Below are 21,280 nucleotides of genomic sequence, written 5' to 3' on the forward strand. Positions count from 1 at the left end.
GCATTTAAATTTGGGGGCTGCTCCAGTGACCTTTTTTCCTCGTTCTTTTCTCTGTAGACCTGCGTTTGGCATCGAAATCACACTTTCATTCAATAGACCTACAGGAAACCAATAAACCAGTTTTTGCCTAACCAGACAAAAATCCTAAAAGCTGGTAGCTTGCGGAAGCAGTAATAGAAGGAGTGAAAAGCAGTTATACAAGGATTTTTTAAGGTAGAGCTCATAGGACTTGCTGAAAAGTCTTTAAAAGTATACACATCCAGGGAAATATGTAAATCATTTCTGCAGAGGCTTCCAGTAGTTCCTCATCATCCGTGGAGCCAACTCGAGAGTCTTGATCATCTCTCAACCCCATCTCCTTTTGCTCTCACTCCCCTTCCTGCACTCCGGCGGCTTGCACTCTGACATTTCAGTGTTCCCTTTTCAAAAGTACTGGGTCAGGATCTTCTCTGCCGCCAGCTTTCTTGCCTGGTGAATGGGACAGACTTTTGTCTTGGAGAACTTTCCACCTGCTCCACCCTAGCCACATGGCTCTCTTACTGGTTCTTGAACAAGCCAAGTGTGTATTGCTCCTTGGAGTCTTTGTACCTGCTGGGACTCTGGTGAATGTGCTCCCCTGCTGTTTCCAGCATGGCTTGGACCTCCCATCATTTAGGGCGAGTGCTCTGCTCTCCCCTCTTCCTGTGGTCTTCTCCAACCGTTCTGTCTGTAGGGCCCACTGCCGATCCACTGGATGACTTTTCTCCCACAGGGCCTTGGTCTTACTGTCTGATCTGTGCCTCATTTCTAGCTAGTTGTGCCTGGTAAGTAGTAGGCACCCAGTAAAAACTTTTTAAGTGAGAAGTGAATTAGTGGTGATGAGAGTGTCAAGTAAGAGGAAACACAGTATGGTGGAATAGTAACGTGTATTCTTTACTAGTGTGTGTCCGTTGCAGTGTTTTCACACTAATACATGTTGCTTACTATGTGGAGGGCGTTGTGCGAAGCACTTGGCTTACTTGACCAAAATTAATTCTTATTATGATAGTTTTATCAAGTGGGTGGGTACTCACCTTTTTCCACTTTACTTGTGAGAAACCTGCTGTTCTGAGAGGTTTATTAACAGCTTCTTTGACATCCTACAGCTTCCACTGGTGGAGGGTAGAGAGTGGAGTCCATGTACTCAGCTGTTTCTTGTCTACTCCTGTGTAAAACAGGTACGGACAAGAAATGAACGATTGATAGTGTTTTCTCCTCGCTAGCAGGCGTCTTCTCAGTTCATGGGTGGCTTTGTGAGGGCAGCCGCACGCCTGGCTTTAGTTTTGAGAAGTAAGGTCTTAGTCAAAGGACTCACCAGAATAATTGGATGTCAATCTCCATTCTCGGGAGGTTTTTGAACATAGATTTTTTTTTTTTTTTTTTTTTTGGACTCTCTGCTATAGGCTCTGTTGATATGGTCCAGTAATCCTGAGATAGAAGCGTGCTCTCCTGAGTCCTCAGCTCTTCAAACACCTCTGTGAGCTAGCTTGCAGAACACAGTGGGTTGTAACTGAGGCAGGCAGTGTGACCTCACAGAGGCATCATGACTCGCCACTGGGGAAACGAAAGGGCTGATTTGATGAACGGCTCTCCTTGTGGGAAGAACAACAAAGTTAGATCCTACCTCAAATAATACACAGACACCCATGTGAGATGGATCAAGTGAGAAAAAAGGTTAATGGAAAGTAGAGTTGACTGTGTCTCTGGTCCTGCAGTAGGAAGATTTAATACCCCCAAAGTGTTCACTATCAATGGAAAGAAAGCAGATTTGACTTTATTAAGATAAAGAACTTCTGTATATCAAAAGGTATATTTTTAAAAGTGCAAAAAGCAAGTTGCAAGTGAGAGGTGATATTTGTAACATATGTAATGAACAAAAGACGGTGTCAAGAGTTCTTCCGGTTGATATGAAAATTGCAGACAATTCACTAAATGGGCCAGAAACACGACGGTATCATCATAAAGAGAACACAAGTCTGGCCAGTAATCATAGGCAGCCACTGTCGGCTTCATTCGCCCATTAGGGAGATGGGCATCTGGGCCGCACGATCCGTCTGCCACTCTCCGCGTGGCCAAAAGTAAGTTGTTGACAGTGGAGAGGCAGTGGCTCCAGCAGGCTCTTGCCTGCACTGCTGGTGAGAAGGTAAATGGGTACAGCCATCTGGTGAACAGCTTGAAAATCGGGCGTTGCCCACTCTATGCACTTCCACTGCAGATTTTGTCCTTGAGAGACTCTTAGGTGTCTGTTCCGGGCTAGAGTTGCAAGAACGTCATGCAAGTGAAAATGGACGAACAGTAGGGATGTGCAGCAGTATGGACGAATCTTAGCTACGTAACTTCGTGGCAGAATTGAGTCTTCCAGGAAAGTGTTGTGAGTACACTAAGTACCACTGAACTGTACACTTTATAAAAAGGCTAATTTTTTGTTATGTGAATTTTACCTTAATTTAAAAAAAAGTAAGTCCCAGAAGATGACATACAGCATGATAAGCTTTTATAAAGTGAAGAAAAAAACCCTAAAAGAATATTGTTGGGAACACATCAGTTAAGTAAGACAATGTGGCTCATGTAAGTAAAGGACCAGAGGGAAGTCATCCAGAGCCTCTCTGGGAGGAGCAGCTTGCCCCCCAAGTCTCCATAAGGGAGACACCCCAGGACGTCACAATACCGTCCTAATCGATACTGCAGCAAACAGTGTCCTGCAGTTTTGAGAGATTTCCACCAGACAGATTTCAACTTTGAAGTTTAGCACTTAGATCTTTCTAATGAACCAAATTTTGGTAATTAAATTTGGGTATCTGGAGTCACCTGTGTAGAGTGGTCTGTTTGGCTTAGTCAGGTATAAATAGACTGTCTGAGCTTTGGGGGAAATGGTCCAGTCCTTTTGATGTCGAATCCAGGGCTTCGAGGGCCAGGTCTGAGACATGGCTCGTGTGGCCTTTGAGAAAGTGTTGTGGGGCTTTGCCGAGCAAGTGCAGAGTACCCTCCTCATTGTTACCAAGACACGGTCCTGCTTAGCGCTGCTCTGTCCCTGCCGTGTAGCAGCCCCTCGCTCTGCAAGGACACCACTGGTTTCAGACCTCGGCAGGAGAAAAAGTCTTTTATAGAGGAAAGGTGCCATTTTTCAAAGATGACAAGTGAAAATGAATAATGATAGTTTAGGAAGCTTTCATTTATGCTTCATGGTTTCCTGTGTTACCTTGAAATGACACTGCCTCTGCTCATGCCTTCATTTAAAAGTAAGTCTTTCATTGTAATCCTGCATTGCTGAGATTTAAAGCAGAAAGACAACAAAGAGAGGAGCGCTCTGACGGGTTTGGAAGTGATACCTTTAAAACGAGGATGGACTTTCAGTTTGCTGGTGTTAAACATGTACTGGATGCTTCTGCACCAGATACGAGCACCAGGGAGATAGGTCAGTGTCCGTCCGTGTCCGGTGGGTCTGCGGCCACAGATTGGCTCCAGAGAGGCTGGTTGGAGAGCGGTTCTGGTGGGTGTTATGGGTGTTGTTACCACGGTTATGGAACAATCAGTCTGCGAATTTCTTTTGATTCTCAATATGTATCAAAAGTTGGAAGAATAGTTGACAGAAGCCTTGCATACTCTTCACCTCGCTCCCCTAAAATGTTGAAACTTTCATAAACATAGTACGTAATTGAAACCAGGAACTTAACATGGATACAGTGCTATTAACTGATCTACAGATGTTACTCAGATTTCCACAGGTGTCCCACTTACCATCCCTTTCCTGGTCTAGGATACCGTGTGGCTGTTCACGGTCTCCTTAAGTCTTCTCTAATCTGGGACAGTTTCTCAGTCTGTCTATGTCCTTCATGAACTTGACACTTCTGAAGAATCGTGACTGGTTATTTGTACCGTGTCTGCCAATTGGGGTTGGTCTGGGGTTTTTTTCATGGTTATATTGACGTTGCGTGTTGTTGGCAAGAGTACGACAGCCAGGCTGTTGAAGCCGTCACAGCACAGCTTATCGGGAAGTCTGTGATGATGAGGCGACTCCTTTTTACAGGTGATTTGCACTTGGATCACTTGGTTTAAGGTGCTGGCCAGGTTTCTCCACCGTGAAGTTACTGTTTTCTCTTTTGTAATTAGAAGTACGTGCTGGGGGATATATTGAGACTATGCAGGTATTCTGTTTCTCATTGATTTTCACCCATTAATCTCAGTACTATTGATGATTCTTACAGCTATTACTGCTGTAATTTTTGCCTAATGATGAATTTCTATCTCTATCCTTCTTTGAGGATTTTTAAATGGAAGTCTGTTGTAAGAAAGAGTTGTCCAATACCACATTATTTGCAGGACCCATCAAGAAACAACAATATCTGTGTTGTTTCTGGAAATGGTGGTTTGTTTATTTCACTACACACAGACTGGCTAGCTGACCCTTCTCAGTATCAAGGTTAACAGATTCTTTGTCCAAACACTTCCTACTCCACCTCGCCATTAGTTGATTAGCTTATGGATATCTTGGTGCTCATTGTTGGTGGTAAGACTGAGGAGGTTAGTGTCTGTGGCCTTAATAGGAAGTTATTTCTTAGAAGAAGCAAAAGGACGATGTATTTGGGGCCTGTTATATTTAGCTGCTATGCAGAAATCCATGGAATGGCAGACAGCAGAATAGTGGAAATGTGTCTCAGGATGCAGCCAGGCTCTTAGAATAGTAACGGAAGGGTAAGGAGAATGGTAAGTTTCATGGACGAGAGGGGAGTGGGGATGTCAGCACTCGTGGGCGAGTAGGCTGTGGGGGTTGGGTGCTGTGGTTTAAGGACTGAACCAGGGTGATGGAATGCGATTAGATCAGGCAACCTTGGGCAGTTCAGCAGGGCTGTGGGGGGACAGACAAGCCAGACTGTACCGATTGAAGCAGGGACCAGAATCCTTCCCACGATCTGAAGAGCTGGCCTGCCAGCACAAGCGTAAGGTCAGTTCTCTTCCTCTGTTTTTGAGCCACAGGGGCCTTCTCTTAGTTTCATTCTGCTCCGCGGCATTTGTGCATGTACTTGCTGCAGAGGAATCCCTGTCTGCCTCTTCCTACCTGTGGGACCTTGGGCCACTTACCTAAAGCCCTGAAGCGTCTTTCCCATCAGTGAAAACAGGGTGAGATACTAACCTGGTTCATTACTTCTCAGCCAGGGTACTGTGCTCGCCTCCGGGCCTCCTGCTTCTTCCTCTGGGCCCTGTTGTCTGTCCTACACACTGTCACCTGCCTGGTCTGAGAAACGTACATCCTGTGACGACCCTGCTGTGCTCCCAGTGCTCCGAGCTCCGTAGTCAGGACGTGCAGGGCCCTCTGTGATCTGCCACTTCCCGATCCTACCTCTCCCTGCAGCCCTCCTACTCAGTGCTTGCGCTCTGGGCTCGAGCTGCCTTTGCCTTCCCACACATCCTCTAGCCTCAGGGCTGTCACCCATTCTCTTCCAACAGGTCAGAACTCTTGTCCCTGCACATGACTGAACGACTCCTTTCCTCCCCTCAGATCTTCATTCAGATGTCACTGAATCAGAGTGTCCTCTGCCAGCTACCCTGTGTGGAATAATGCTTCATCACTTGTTATTCACCCTTAACTCGCTTATTTGTCTTTGTCACGCTTACTGCCACCCCACGGATGTTTGTGTATTTGCTGTCTGACTTTCACCACAAATTGTATATAAACTTTTAGAGAGCCGGCACTTTGCCTGCTCTGTTTACTGGTGTCTTCCCAACCCCGGGAGCTGTACCTAGGATGGGGTTGGTGCTGGAGTCAGTATTTGTGGAGTAATGACTAGGGTGATAAGTAATCCGTGGAGCCCGCGATTATTGTGTGCCGGTGCGTGTGCTCGGTGTTCTGCGCTCCCGACAACCTTGCCAAGACACCAAGGTGCAGAGAGGCGATGGCAGACCGTGGATGGGCCACGGAGCCAGAGTCCCAGCCCAGGCGGTCCCGGTGCAGAGCCCACATCCTTCCTGCTTCTGTCAGGCCCATGGCTGACTACAAGGAGGCTGTGGGTCACGTCCTCATAACCATCACTGTCAGGCCCTGAGTAGTCATGATGTGTCCGTTGAGGCCATCGTCAGCATCGTCAGGGTGCTGGCTGGTCACAGCAGGGATGTGCAGCCAGGCTGCCCAGTGTTTGATCCAGAGTCTGTTTCCTTATCATTAAATGAGATGACATTCCTAGTGAAAGCCTCCTGTGTCCTGTCTGACCCTGAGCGTGCAGCCTCAGGACCGACCGCTACTGCTTGCAGAGCACCGTCTCCTGGCCTGCCAAGCGTGGCTCGGGACCGACCGCTGCTGCTTGCAGAGCACCGTCTCCTGGCCTGCCAGGCGTGGCTCGGGACCAACTGCTGCTGCTTGCAGAGCACCGTCTCCTGGCCTGCCAGGCGTGGCTCGGGACCGACCGCTGCTGCTTGCAGAGCACCGATTCCTGGCCTGCCAAGCGTGGCTCACTGCACTCTGTTCTCTGACAGCTGCGTGGCTTAGGAGAGAGTGCATGTGAAGTGCCTGGTAAGTCCTCGGTTCAAAATGAACTCTGGTGTGCTTCCACAAATGACCGCCCCATGCAGAATATCTGCAGTAAATTGTTGACCTCGCTCTGAGTAGATGTAGAAGGGAAACTCATTGTTCGGCAGTTGTGTATTTTAATGAAGATGGACACTTAAGACTCTTAGCAGAACTTGTGTGTACCTTGCATTTTTTCCACCCTTAACTGAACCAAAAGAATTGTATTTACTACTTTGTTTGCATGTTTTCCTTGTGAGACTATTACATTTTTTTTTTTTAAGATTTTTTTATTTATTTATTCAACAGAGATAGAGACAGCCAGCGAGAGAGGGAACACAAGCAGGGGGAGTGGGAGAGGAAGAAGCAGGCTCATAGTGGAGGAGCCTGATGTGGGGCTCGATCCCATAACACTGGGATCACGCCCTGAGCCGAAGGCAGACGCTTAACCGCTGTGCCACCCAGGCGCCCCTATTACATTTTTTTAAACGTCAGTAATAAAACTTTAGAAAAAATAGATCTTCTTATAACGTTTGGGTAGGCAGATATTTTATAAACAAAACATTAAAAGAATTTCCTAAAAAGGAAACGAATAAATAGGGCTGCATAAAAATTATGAACTTTCTTCCTCAAAAGATAACATTAAAATAAAAAGATTTTTAAAATAAGTTTTGCAAGATACCACCAAGAGAGTGAAAGACAGGTCTTGGAGTGGCAGAAGATAGGAGTCTAACAATGGCCTCGTGCCCTGAATATGTAAGGCATGCCTACAGGTCAGATGGGGGTTGGGGAGGGGGAATGACAACTCTTTAGAAAAAACAGGTGTTTCACAAAAGGAGATTTCCAAAATGGCCAGTCATCAAATGAGGGTGTTCCCAGTCCTCTCTACACTTACTGCCGTAAATATCAGTGACCACGGTGAAAGAGAAATGCCAGGTGGAGGTGGGGGTGGAGAGGATCCAGAACACCCCAGGCTGATGGGACTTTGAATTGGTGTGGCTTCTTCAGCTCCCGGATAGTTGACGTCTGCTAACGCAGGTGTGTGTGTGTGTGTGTGTGTGTGTGTGTGTGTGTGTGTGTGTGTGTGATAAGTTCATGAAATTGAAGAGACTTGTTCTTGTTCTTTTGCGCATAGTCCTGCAAGAAATACTACTGATGAGTTGGGCTACATTACTGGACTGAATAATGATCCCTCTAATCCTGCTTTTAATTTCTCATGCGGAGTGTTGTGATTTTGTGTATGATTCTTTAAGATTTTGTTTTTGTAAAATTCCTACATGTGGAGGGGAAATTCTATATCTGAGCAAATCATTCCAAAAATATCCTCACGTGTTGGTAAGAAACTTGAAACCCAGAGGTAGGTGGGAAGAAAGCTCTTGCTGAATACTCATCAACCAATGAACATGGCAAAGAGGAGCCCCAGGCTGGTGTTGTCCCAAGGGCCAGAGGGAGCTCTGTGGAGGCTCTGCAGATGGTTGTACTTTCCCTGCAAACACACATGGCATGAACGTGTGATTGAGGTTTTTATGACGTAAGAGGAAAAAGTTGGCTGGGGAGGGGAATAAGGGGAAAGCAAGGGATGACGCTGGTACAGCGCCCTGGTGGTGGCCACTGTGGTGAGTGAAAAGGGAGGGGAAGTACAAACAAGAAAGCAGGTGCAAGTGCGGAAGAAGATGGCAGAGAGAGACCAGAGGCCGGGCAACGATTAGCAGCCCTGAGCTACAACCGGGGCTGGCTCTGCCCCCCCAGGGGCATTGTCCGGAGACATTTTTGGTCGTCACAACTGGAGAGAGGGCAATGCTGCTGGCCTCTAGTGGGTAGTAGCCAGTGATTATCCTACAGGCATAGGACAGGGCCTGCACTCGCCCACGACAGGGAACATCAGGCCTCAAATGTTAGTTGTGCTGCTGTGGAGAAGCTCTGACAGAGGAAACAGAACCCGCGGTGCAGCGGAGAAGACAGCCGACCTGTGGTGTGGGCTGGAGCCACTGGCCACCTGCATCTTGGTACCGGTGCCCTGGGAGACAGAGCCTGGCTCTTTTGTGGGTGTGTGCATGTGATGGGGACTAGCTGTTGAGTCTGGGCACACGCACAGAAGGTGAGGCCCCTGAATGGCAGAGACCTGTGGTCCGTGGGGAGAAGGGGAGGAGCCCTGTGCACACACGTGACCGGTGCATGCGCAGTATGAAGAGCTTTCCGAGGAGGGGCAAGACTTCTAGATAGCGATGAACCCTTTCACTTCTGAGACTGTCATTAAGGAAAAATCAACCAACAATGAAAGTCCCAGTGTAATCCACAGCAATCTGGAGGTGTTCACGTATTTTGTATTTTAGTGAATAAAAAGGTTGGACTTAAGAAAATATTAGTGTAATATTCTCACTCCCTGACTGTGTCTTCTCTGTCTCATTTCCTGGCCTCTGTTTTCTTTGACCCCAAATTCCAAGAATTGACCAAGTTCTGGGCTTGAGCCTCTTCGTTGTAAGTCCACACTTGCTTCCTTCGGGCTCGGAGCCAGCAGCCATGTGGCGTGAGACTCTCACTCAAGCTTTTTGTCTGGACCTTGCTTCTTGTTTGCACACTTGCCTTTTAAAATGCCCCCTGGTGACCTTGTCTGACTTTCTAGTGGTGTCTTGATGATGACGAGGCCAGAGCTGAGCTTATTTTCTTCCCTAACATCAGCTTCTCCTCATGACTTGACCACTTGTTTAACGGGGCTCGTGTCCTTGTGTGCGTATTAATTTCAGCCCTCCCGTGCTTCTCGTCTCCAGCTCCTCCAGTGAGCCATCCCTGGACAAGCCATGCAGGGGGCTTTCGCACTCCTGCTCCCTCCTTTTCCTTTGGCCGTGGTTAGCAGCATGCTCCCTGGAGCCCCGCACCTGCTGTGTCATCCCTTTCTAGCCTATACTGTATATGTCATGCTGACAAAACATTGTTTTATCATAATAGTCCAGGACTTAAAAATCTACCCGAGTCTGTCCGTTAACGTTGCCCTGTTGCGTTCCTGTTGTACCCACGGAAGGTACTTCTAACCATTTAATTTGAGTTCAAGTGATTACGGTCATATAATTGAGGATAGAGGTCATATTCTTTATAGAGTAAAGGACTAGATCATAGTATTTCAGGCTTTGTTGATCACACGGACTCTGTTACAGCTATTTAGCTCTGTCTTTGTAGTGAGAAAGGAGACATGGACAGCACATAACGAAGAAGCGTGGCTGCGTTCCCGGGGAACTTTATTTAGGAAAGTCACTTGGCAGGCTGGATTTGGATGACAGGCCATACTTTGCAGGCCCTGATCTGTAGCAATGTTTTAAGCTCTTGGACGCCAGTGCTTACTGTAAGACTAGATATGGTTGACAAAGCTTGTAAATTTTGCACGTGAGATAATGCTAAACTGATGTGGTTTTACCTTTATTGGGTAAACTGTTAATTTATTATATGGAAAGTTTTGTCTGCATCCATTATTGACATTGCACCGCTGGCAAGAGGGTGCTCTAAATTCTGCATTCCATTTAGTCCTCACTCCAATCTAAATTCAGTTCTGAAGTAGCTTGGGCCAAGTAGGTAACTGCAGACTTCTCATGACCGAACTTCTTTTTTTTTTTTTTTTTTTTTTTAATGATTTTTTATTATATTATGTTAGTCACCATACAGTACATCCCCGGTTTCCGATGTAAGGCTCGATGATTCATTAGTTGTGTATAACACCCAGTGCACCATGCAATACGTGCCCTCCTTACTACCCATCACCGGTCTATCCCATTCCCCCACCCCCCTCCCCTCTGAAGTCCTCAGTTTGTTTCTCATAGTCCATAGTCTCTCATGTTTCATTCCCCCTTCTGATTACCCCCCCTTTCTTTATCCCTTTCTTCCCCTACCGATCATCCTAGTTCTTATGTTCCATAGATGAGAGAAATCATATGATAGTTGTCTTTCTCTGCTGGACTTATTTCACTTAGCATTATCTCCTCCAGTGCTGTCCATGTTGTAGCAAATGTTGAGAACTCGTTCTTTCTGATAGCTGAGTAATATTCCATTGTATATATGGACCACAACTTCTTAATCCAGTCATCTGTTGAAGGGCATCTCGGCTCCTTCCACGATTTAGCTATTGTGGACATTGCTGCTATGAACATTGGGGTGCATATGGCCCTTCTCTTCACTACGTCTGTATCTTTGGGGTAAATACCCAGTAGTGCAATGGCTGGATCATAGGGTAGCTCAATTTTTAACTTTTTAAGGGACCTCCACACTGTTTTCCAGAGTGGCTGTACCAACTTGCATTCCCACCAACAATGTAGGAGGGATCCCCTTTCTCCACATCCTCTCCAACAATTGTTGTTTCTTGCCTTGTCTATTTTTGCCATTCCAACTGGCGTAAGGTGGTATCTCAGTGTGGTTTTGATTTGAATTTCCCTGATGGCTAATGATTTTGAACATTTTTTCATGTGTCTGTTAGCCATTTGTATTCATGACCGAACTTCTGAGACATCTTTGTGCCGTGAAGGCAAAAAACATTTTATTTACACCTTCTCATTATTCTTCATCAAATCTAATTTGAAAGCATATATGTGAAATTTAAACTGTAAGGGTTGTGCATGTGAAAATACGAAGTAGAGATTCTTGAAGGGGCATGGGTTTTAACATTTGCATTCTATTGCCCTCTTGTGGTCAATGATGTATTGTTCTTTTTTGGGGGGGGGCGGGATTTTTTTGTCTGTTCTTTTTTTTTTTAATTAATAATATTTTTTTATTCTATTATGTTAGTCACCATACAGTACATCCCTAGTTTTTGATGTAAAGTTCCATGACTCATTACTTGCGTATAACACCCAGTGCACCATGCAATACGTGCCCTCCTTAATACCCATCACCAGTCTATCCCATTCCCCCACCCCCCTCCCCTCTGAAGCCCTCCGTTTGTTTCCCAGAGTCCATAGTCTCTTGTGGTTCATATCGCCTTCTGTTTACCCCCCCTTTCTTCTTCCCTTTCTTCTCCTACCGATCTTCCTGCTTCTTATGTTCCATAAATGAGTGAAACCATATGATAATTGTCTTTCTCTTTATTGTTCTTTTCAGGATGGCAAAATGTGACTTGTTTCCTAGTGATTTCGTTTTCAATTTTAAAGTGTTCAGAGACTATTTAATATTTAGGCCTAAAGGCCATTAAGGTTTAAAATGTGCATTCAGCAAGCTCATGTTCTCAGTGAGGGAGGTAAGATGTGTGTGTATGCACCAGAGAACAGTGCATGATGGAAGAAGGTCAGATGTCCATGGGTGTGGTGTCGAAATAAATGCTGACAAGGGGCCCCGAGCGCAGAGAGGCTCGTGGCAGGGGCTAACTGTGCAAGTGTCCTTGGCCTGGATGGTTCGGTAGGTTGCAGGCAGTGGAAACAGATGGTAAGTGAGGGGAGACGAGGTTCAGTGGTGCTCAGGGCAGCCTCAGTTTACTGCTGCCCCCAGCAGGCAGGCTAGCAGTGAGTGGTAGAAGCTTCAGGTGGGGCAGTTCTGGTCTCGGGGTCACTCCGCTGGAAACTTGTCTTCTTACCAGTGTTTTTCTTACCTGTTGTGACCATTTGTAGGTCATGAAGTCAACGTATCAAAAGCCAGTCTTTTGGGGCGCTTGGGTGGCTCAGATGGTTAAGCGTCTGCCTTCGGCTCAGGTCATGATCTCCAGGTCCTGGGATCAAGCCCCACACTGGGCTCCCAGCTCAGCGAGGAGTCTGCTTCTCCCTCTCTCTCTCCCCCTGCTTGTGCTCTGTCTCTCTCTCCCAGATGAATAAATACAATCTTTAAAAAAAAGGCCAGTATTGTTTTAAAATAATGGAATAGAATAGAATAGGATGGACTGAAACATTTCAGAGTACACTGCATATTCTAAGGATTAGTATTTCTTTGTAAACCTTCTAAAACAACATTTATTATCCAAATGCATATATGTTTCCGTAAAATGTCTTACTTAGGTTATGGGTCTGAAAAGTTCAAAGCACTGCTCTAAAGGTTATTTGTCGATTGTGTTGTTTTGTTGGTGTTGGTTTTGTTTTAAAAAATAACTTTATGTTTTAAAAAGTGAATGTTCATTAGACAAATAGAGTCCCAAGCCAATCACTCAAAATACTGCCATTAAGCAACCACTGTTGATGTTTGTAGAGTATCATTCCAGGTATTCCTACGTGTGTCTATTTGACTGCTGGCCTGGCTAGCTAGAGAAGCAAATAAGAGCCTGGCAGAGAGGAGATGGGTAAGGCAGGATATAAACAGAGAGCAGCCTGGCAGACAGACAGGAAGGCTTACAGAGGAGCTGATGGACGTAAACTAACTCATCTAACACAAAGCCTTGCTTATAATAAAGTGTTAAATATCTCATGGAATTTATTGGATACCATACTAGAAGTGAAAAAGAGAATGGTTATATGGGTACAAAACGGTAGTAAGTGTATCAGGTGTTTATCCTTGCGATCCCAGGGCTGACTGAGAGCTGTAGCCACTGCCACCGCCCAGCGCCACAAGAGAGTGTCATACTACATATCCCTAGCCCAGGAAAAGATCAAAATTCAAAGTACAGTTTCTACTGACTATGCGTGACTTTCGCACTGTCATAACGTTGAAAACTTCTGAGTTGAACTGTCCTAAGTTGAGGACCATCTGTATTTGAATTCCATATTATGAATATATTATTTATATGTGTACACATATATTATCTCTTTCATATTTATTATTTTACCCAGTTTTATTCTTATATATATATATATTCATATATATATTTTATCCAATTAGAGTTATCCAAATAATTACCTGTTTATTGCACTTTTATCTCTTCCTAAATCTCTGATCCAGAATTATTTTCCTTCTGCCTAAAGAATAACTTTTAGTATTTCCCTTAGGTCAGATCTCCTGGTAAAAGTTTTTCTCATTTCTGTATCTGAAAATTTCTCTATTTTGCTTTTGGTTTGGAAGTGCAGTTTTTCTGGATATTGAATTCTACCCAGGCATCTGTTCTCTCTTTGCGCATTGAATATTTGTTGCATTGTCTTTGAGAAGTCATGTGAGGTCACGTGGTTGCTCCTTTGGAGGAAATGTCTCTTTTTTCCTCTGGAAGCTTGTAAGATTTTCTGATTGTTCTTGGTTTTCAGCACTTTTACTGTAAGGTACTCTGTATTTACCCTGCTTGTTTGTGATTCTTGAGTGTGTGGATTGACATCTTTTACCAATTTTGGCAAAATTCTCGGGCATTCTCTCCTCAAATATCATTTCTGCCCTCTTTTGCTAATCTTCTTTCCTTGTGCCTCTGCAGCCAAGTATAGGAGCAGCTCTTCATTGTGTTCTCTCTCTTGCCTTCCTTTCTGAGTAGGCCGTCCTTTCGTCTCACCGTGCTTCACTCTGGGTGTTTCCTTTGGTTTTTTCATCCTGTTTTCAGCCATGTCCATTCTGTTGTCAATCCATACCCACTGAGTTTTTCATTTTGGTTATTTTATTTTTCAATTCCATTTCCATTTCTTTTTGAAACTTTCTTTATCCTGATCTCCTATGTCTTTAAAGTATTGTCTGGTTTTTATTGTGGTGTTGTTAATGTTGACTTCTTTTCTCATATTTCTGATTTTTAATGAATATGCTACATATCATATTAACCAGACAGTTTGTACAAATCATTTGGGTTTTACTGTGACCTTATTTTCCTACAGAGAACATTTCTCTTTGCTTCTTAGGAGGAGGATAACATGATATACCTTTGATTTTGGATTTGGATTACCTCATTGTCTACATTTGTCCAAACTCATCACATGGTCCACTTAACATTTGTGCATTTCCTGATTTATAAATTTTATGTAAAGTACCATAAAGAAATTTTGAACTCTAAGGAAGTGATATGCATGTTGAAATGTTTAGGGGTGAAATGTACTGATGTTTGCAGATTTCTTTGCAATGCATCAAAAATAAAATGGGTTGAAAGAAGGATAAATAGGGGTGGGTTGATAGGTATGTGGTAAGCAAATCTAGCAAATGCTAATGGTAGAATCTAGGCGGCAGTACATGGTATTCACTTTAAAGTATTTCTACTTTATTATATGTGTGAAAATATTTGTAATACAATTTGGAACAACATTAGAGTGGGACACCATTGTAGTTTGTCATACTCTTCTTTGTCTTTATTGATCTTTCTTGAGATACATGTCAGAATATTTGTTACATTGATATGTTACCTTCTTGTTATAACACAGACTCCTCTATTCTGCAATTTGATGTGACATCGATGGAAATGTATATATTGCATGAATCCTTGTTACACTAAAGTCTGCCTGTCATTGGATCCTGTAGCATAAACATTAAGGACAGTATGAAATCTCTGAATCTTGAGATTTCAAGACCTAGAATCATCGCTAACTTACTTTGTAACCTTGGGAAAATATCTCATGTGTTCTGAGCCTCAGCTTAATTTTTCATCTATGGAATGAAAACACTTCTGTAGTATTGAGTTCCTCTCCTTTGTGTTTACCCCTCAGTCAGAAATATTCCTTAGAGCTAATACTCAAAAGGCAAATACATTTCTCCTTTACCGTTTTGTTTATATGTTTGGAATCTTACATTAAATCAGAAGTCTTACATGCATATGTGTAAAGAGAGTCTGTAATGTTCAAAAGTTCATGGGGTGCTGTGTGGCTCAGTCGGCTAAAGTCTGACTCTTGGTTTTGGCTCAGGCAGTGATCTCAGCATCATGGTATTGAGCCCCGTGTCAGGCTCTGTGCTCAGTGCTGGAGTCTGCTTGCTCTCTCCCTCATCCTCTGCCCTTCCCCTGCTGGGCACATGCTCTCTCTCTCTCTCCCTCAAATAAATGTGAGAAATCGGAAAAAAGAAAGTTCACATCAATGTGCACAGTGCTACAGCTGGCCAGAGGCTCTCTTTCATGTGTTTTCTGCGAGCGGCATTCACTAGCATACCAGTGAGTACAGACACCTGAGTACAGTCTTGACTCATTGGTATGCTGGTGAATGTGGGCTCCCAGAAAGGGATGGTAAGGTGAAAGGGAGGGGCGAAAAAGAAGGAAGGAAGAGAAAGACAAAGGGGAAGAAAAAAGAACGGCTCCAGTTATTAGCCAACTTCTGTGGTGTAAATAATCCTTCCGTCATCAGCATGACATCCCTGCACATGGAGTTAGCGGAGATGTGACAGTTGGCTGCAGCTGGCTGCAGTAGTCTGTCTGTTGTCTTATACTCAATTTCTAATTCATTGGGTTGTATAACTGTTATGGTTTATGTAGCCACTTAAAGTATCTGTGTAGGCATGCATGTTGGCTATTTTTGTGAAAAAAATATTCAGAATACAGAAGTTATTTGTAAATTGCATGACATTTTCTGGCCCAATTGAAAATGCCTTTTTTCTTCAGCAAGTTTGGTGTGCACAAAAATATCTGTCTCCGTATGTTTCAGAGGAAAGTCTGAACTTGGTGGTGGTGATTAGAAATGTCTGTTATGTGTCTGTTACAGTGATCTGAGCAGGTGTGGAGTTAAAGAGAGTCTTCTCTTTTTATTTTAGGCGTTTTTGTTGCCTTCCTGTGACATCGCTGTAACAAGGAAGGTAGTTCCAGTGTACAGAAAGTGGATCCTCCAGGACAAACCTGTGTTCATGGAAGAACCAGATAAAAAAGAAGCTGCCCTACAAGATGCTGAAAAATTAGGATTTTCAGAGACTGACAGCAAAGAGGTAATACGTTGTCGCTTGTTTCAGTTGGGAGTACCCGTATTTTAGCAAAGTCTACCCGATCGGGCGAGGGTGCCAGTCAGTGGGGCACAGGCCAGCGGGGCTCTTTTATCGTAGTTGCTGCTATCCAGTTGCTGGGTTCCGTGAGGACCTGCTTCAGTGAGGCTGCTTCTGGGCTGTCTTCAGGATCATTGGTCACCTCCTTCCCCTCAGGCTAGGTCCGGCTGTGCATGGCAGCTTCGTCATTCACTGTGGCGGCAGAGTTGTTTTATGAACCATCGTATGTTCACACGTCTGCGTATGAGACTAAAAATGTCACTGCCGTATTGGTATTGACATGTTTAAACAAATAGCATTTGAGAAACTAAATTTAGAATGTTTTGGCAGTCTTGTCTTGTGCAGTGGCCTGCCCAGAGCAGCCGAAAGGACTAACCCAATAATGAGTGCTATCTCCTCTCTTAAGAAGCCTCACTTCAGGGCTGGGTGCTGTCCTTAGAGTGAGTGCTGCTGGAATGGAACTTTTCGTCCTGGTTAGGTAAAGCTAGAGGCTGGATAAACCTAAAACGACACAGTGGGATCTCTTCCTGAAACAAAATATCTGTCATATTTCTATTTCTGGCATGCTGTTTTGAAACTAGTCTGAGAAATTATTTTTTTTAAGATTTTTATTTATTTATGTGACAGAGAGACAGCCAGCGAGAGAGGGAACATAGCAGGGGAGTGGGAGAGGAAGAAGCAGGCTCCCAGCGAAGGAGCCCGATGTGGGACTCGATCCCGGAACACCGGGATCACGCCCTGAGCCGAAGGCAGACGCTTAAGCACTGTGCTACCCAGGCGCCCCTGAGAAATTATTTCTAAAAGTGGGTGTTGTAGCAATTAACAACAAACATTTAAGACTATTTGTAATCAAAGGCATATCACTTTTAAATATCTGTATTAATTCCATAATTTTTGATTTTTTAATATTGGTGAAATCATTTTAATAACTGGTCATGAGGTCAAAACGAATAGATAAGCAAATGGAATTTATCACACATTTTAAAGATCTGTTTTAGAGACTCATTCAGTCACTGGACCTCTGTTTATTTCTTCAGCACATACTAAACACTAGGCACTGTTTGAGGTGCTGGAGGTGGTGAACAAAATGGAAAAAAGACTCGCCCTTCTAAAACCTCTATTCTCATGAATTTTAGTAAGTGTAAGGAATTAAATATGTGAACATGTACTTCTTCCCCCTCCGTGAACTGGTTTTTATCTTCTAAAGACCTCATCTGACGGTTCTCGTCATAAGCGATCTTCCAGTTGGGGACGAACATACTCCTTCACGAGTGCAGTGAGCAGAGGATGTGTGACGCAAGAAGAAAATAAGAACGGGAAAGCCGGGGCCCAGGCTATGCTGCAGGTACGTGGCTGGCCGGAAACATAAAGACCTCCGCTTGGAGTCCATTGAACATTTTGTTTATTGTGATAGCATCATTAAAGTACGGGGATATTTGTATCTACCTGTCAGTAAACAGCCCTTAAGTTCTCATTCTGAGTTTTCTTCCTGACCGCTCATCTTCAGTTTGTAAAGATTCTTTTCTAGTCGAAGGAGACCTATGAGCCGGTTGCAGGTTTTTGAGAGGGATTATTACGCAGTGAATGTGAAATGACTGAGATCCAAATCTTAAAAAGCATGTCCTGAACACATATGGGGAGTTAGTCCGTCATCTGGACTCTAATTTGCAAGACAAGCATGGTGATTCTATAATCCCATAAAGAATATTCTTCTTAAAAATTGCCTGTTTGATGATAAATGCTCTACTTTTTAAATCTTTATCTGTATGAATATTTAAATAGAACCAGTGCCATTTGGGAACATTGGAAAGAACAACTTTGGCTGATCACTTAATCTTCCCAGACCTCAGGATTTTACCTCAAAAATGGGGATTGGGAGATTGATTACCTCTTGGCCCCCATCTACGTGGAAGGTTGTTAGGTCTCTAAGTGAAAACACAGAATGCCTCTTTTTCCCCTGCTCCCTGGCGCCCACCCTCTACCCCATATCCACCTGAGGTAGCATAGGCATAGCTTGCCTGTTGCCCAATTTTCAATGACATGCTTTTGTCATCCATCTCTCAGTAGGATTCCTTGTCATGGTATCCTTTTTGCTTTCAGGTTCATTAGCAGTTTAATACTCTGTAACTATTGAATCTTCTCATTTTTCAGTGAAAATCAGCAAATAATTGGAAATCAACTTGAAACAAAATGAAGATGATTTTACTTGAGTAGCTTCAGAGAACTCTGGTGCCAGTTGTTAGGAAAATCTGTGCCCTCACCAGAGAAGTGCATGCCGGAGTCCCTAGCCTGTGTCCCTTGGTATTCCTTGTCCTCCAAGTGGATTGCCATATGCCGTCCTCAGCCATCCCACTGCCAGTATCTCCCTAGGTTCAGGAGAGTATTAATTTGCTTTCTGAAAGGATGAGTTACATCGACTTGGCCAAACCAAGAAAAAATACTTTCCACTTGATTGTAGCACAACAGTGTTCAAAAATGTTTAGTTTGGATTCTAATAGCTGTGTTTGTTCTCTTTGTATCCAGTATCTTTGGTCCTTTCCTTGGTTCATTAGGAAAAAGTGGCCAAGTACAGGTTGAATAAGCTAGTACTCTTCTCCAGTTGCTGTTGAGAGGTACAATTTGGACGTATTAATTTTTTTTTAATTTTTACCTTAACCAGTACTGACATGGTAGTAAGAAAGATTCATGGAGTTGGCATTTTGATCTTTTTTAAAAAAGAAAATGAGCGGAGAATATAATATATGAAGACTCCTCACTTTTACTTGGGAGTATGCAAAGTTTCCAATTCACATCAAGAAACCAAATACCTTGAGTGAAAGATCTGTCTTGCAGCAGATCGTCTATGCCATACGTCTTCCAAAAACATGGCCGCGAGGGGCAGCTGGGTGGCTCAGTCGGTTAAGCCTCCGACTCTTGATCTCTCAGCTCAGGTCTTGATCTCAGTCAGGGTAGTAAAAAAATAAAATGGCCACTAAAATTATACTACCACTGCTAGAGTTGGTTAGTCAAAAAGTTCTTTGTTTTCCTTTTTCCCACTTGAAAGCTAGGAAAGTCTTCACAATTGCTGTTATCATCTGTTACCAATTATTACAGTGCTTATTTAGTAATTCTTTCTAGAAAAGTAGGCCCTGACACCTTTTTAATCTTGCACAAGATAATCTTAGAGGCTGTCAATATTTAAATTCACCCACTTGACTTTTGAGCATGTTTATTTTAATTTCTTCAGTCCGTTTGTGCATCTATTTTAAGATGTTGTGTTGATAGATTTCATTCCCAGGTGAGCCAGAGAATTCTGTTTGTTCCCAGATCCTTTGAATTTGTACTGCTGAACACAAGGGAGACTTAAGAAGGCATAGGATCTAGGTAGATGGTACCCATCCACCTTCATCACCAGACTGACAACTCAGTCTCCTAAACTGAAGGGTCACTGGTGTCGTCTGTGTCAGTAGTAACACAGTGGTAACTTTACTGTAGTGCCCCTAAGCAGTCACTAACGACTACGTAACAGGCCACATCTGTGCGTCTCACCATTTTCTACTGAAACATCCCTGACAGGAATGGACAGTGAACTTGTACCCCAAAGGTCTGAGGTAGAGTGTAGAGCTGTTGGCTGGTCATCTAAGTTTTTTTAAATCTGTTTTTATCTCAAGAATTCACATAGGTTTTATATCCTACTGCCTAATATCGTTCTCCTAGTCAAGGTATATGCACCTGGAAGCTCTGTACTGTTGACCATGTGGCCGTGCCGGTTTCCTGCCTCCCTACAGCTACTAGAGATCTGCGCCCGTGTTGGGTGGTGCTGGCCGTGCTTCCTACCTGCAAAGTTCATGTGCTGGGAGATTCCACAGCAATCAGATGGTTTTTCCCAGCCACTGTCTGACCACTGCTCCTCTTCCTCTCCCCATCCCCGACCCCAAAATTTCTCACCCAGAAGCAGTGATCCTATCTTACTGTTTTCCCCTTTTCTTTTGAGGTAATGTAAAAAGAAGTCTTCAGAAAGTTTTCTGATTCATAAATTTTCTATAGTTGCACTATTAATTTGTATTAATAATTTTTTTCTAGGAAAGGTCTTTCAAGTGTGTCAGGTGATTCTAAGAGAAGCATTTTAAAGAATCTTGAGTATGTGTTGGTACCACTTGCCTTAGTTGAAATGACTCCAAGGTGATTGTTTAGTAGAGGGAAATTAATATCATTATCTTTAAGAAAAATTTGTTCAGATTTATGTGTTTAGTTACATTTATATGTTTACTGTAAAATTTGTTGATTTCAAGGTATTTTTGACCAATGCAGCAAACGTCTTTTTGTTGGAACCATGTCCTGAAGTTCCCATGCTCTTAAGAGAACAAGCTGATGCCTGTAAAGCTGTTTTGATTATTCGTAGGCGCATGATAATGGAGCTTACAATGAATAAAAAGACATGGTAAGTTTATTTCAAATTCATTAATTCTGTAAAACATGTTTCTGTTTTTCAACATAATAATTAGAACGTCAAAGCCTCCACTTACTGATGGCTTTACAAAGTGAACAGTAAGATGATAATCAATCTTCTGTAACAGTTTCTGTGAATTATGAAGAAGGTAAGTATCCAGCACTTTGATAGTTTATTTTTATTATTGGCTTTAAAAATGTTACTGAATGAAAAGTAGTCATATTACTTAATAGTAGATTTTTCCATTTTAAATTGTCATCAGACTGCTTTGTGGAAAAGCAATGCAACTGGTGTTTTCTATCCTTCTTCATAAGCCCAGGAGCGGTTGTTAATTGCTCTGAAATGCTGTTAACTGATTTTTATTGCTTCCAATTTGAAGCTTTGAATTCACTTTGGTAAACCAATTATCTGAAATGACAGACTGTCAGAATGACCGAATAATAGTACCGTCAAACATATAGTGGCGTCATGAAAATGTGCTTATGCGAAATGTTTTCGTTTTTCTCCTTTGTTTTTGTTTGGTGTCTCTGTATTTATAATACCCCGAAAGTACACAGTGCTGTGGGTTTTTCCCACGCCCC

The 21,280-nt window shown here is 43.3% G+C and overlaps 1 protein-coding gene across 1 annotated transcript in view; it reads left to right on the top strand.

Moving 5' to 3' along the window:
* The window catches only part of LOC125282066 (focal adhesion kinase 1-like), a 424,568-nt gene extending 408,412 nt beyond the window's left edge, over nt 1-16,156 (top strand). The window contains exon 4 of the mRNA XM_057313014.1: nt 16,049-16,156. The gene's annotated coding sequence lies outside the window, so the exon portion shown is untranslated. The remainder of the gene's footprint in view (nt 1-16,048) is intronic.
* The last annotated feature ends 5,124 nt before the right edge of the window (nt 16,157-21,280 follow it).

This window comes from Ursus arctos, unplaced genomic scaffold, assembly GCF_023065955.2.
Source record: "Ursus arctos isolate Adak ecotype North America unplaced genomic scaffold, UrsArc2.0 scaffold_16, whole genome shotgun sequence".
In the NCBI taxonomy this organism is placed as follows: domain Eukaryota; kingdom Metazoa; phylum Chordata; class Mammalia; order Carnivora; family Ursidae; genus Ursus; species Ursus arctos.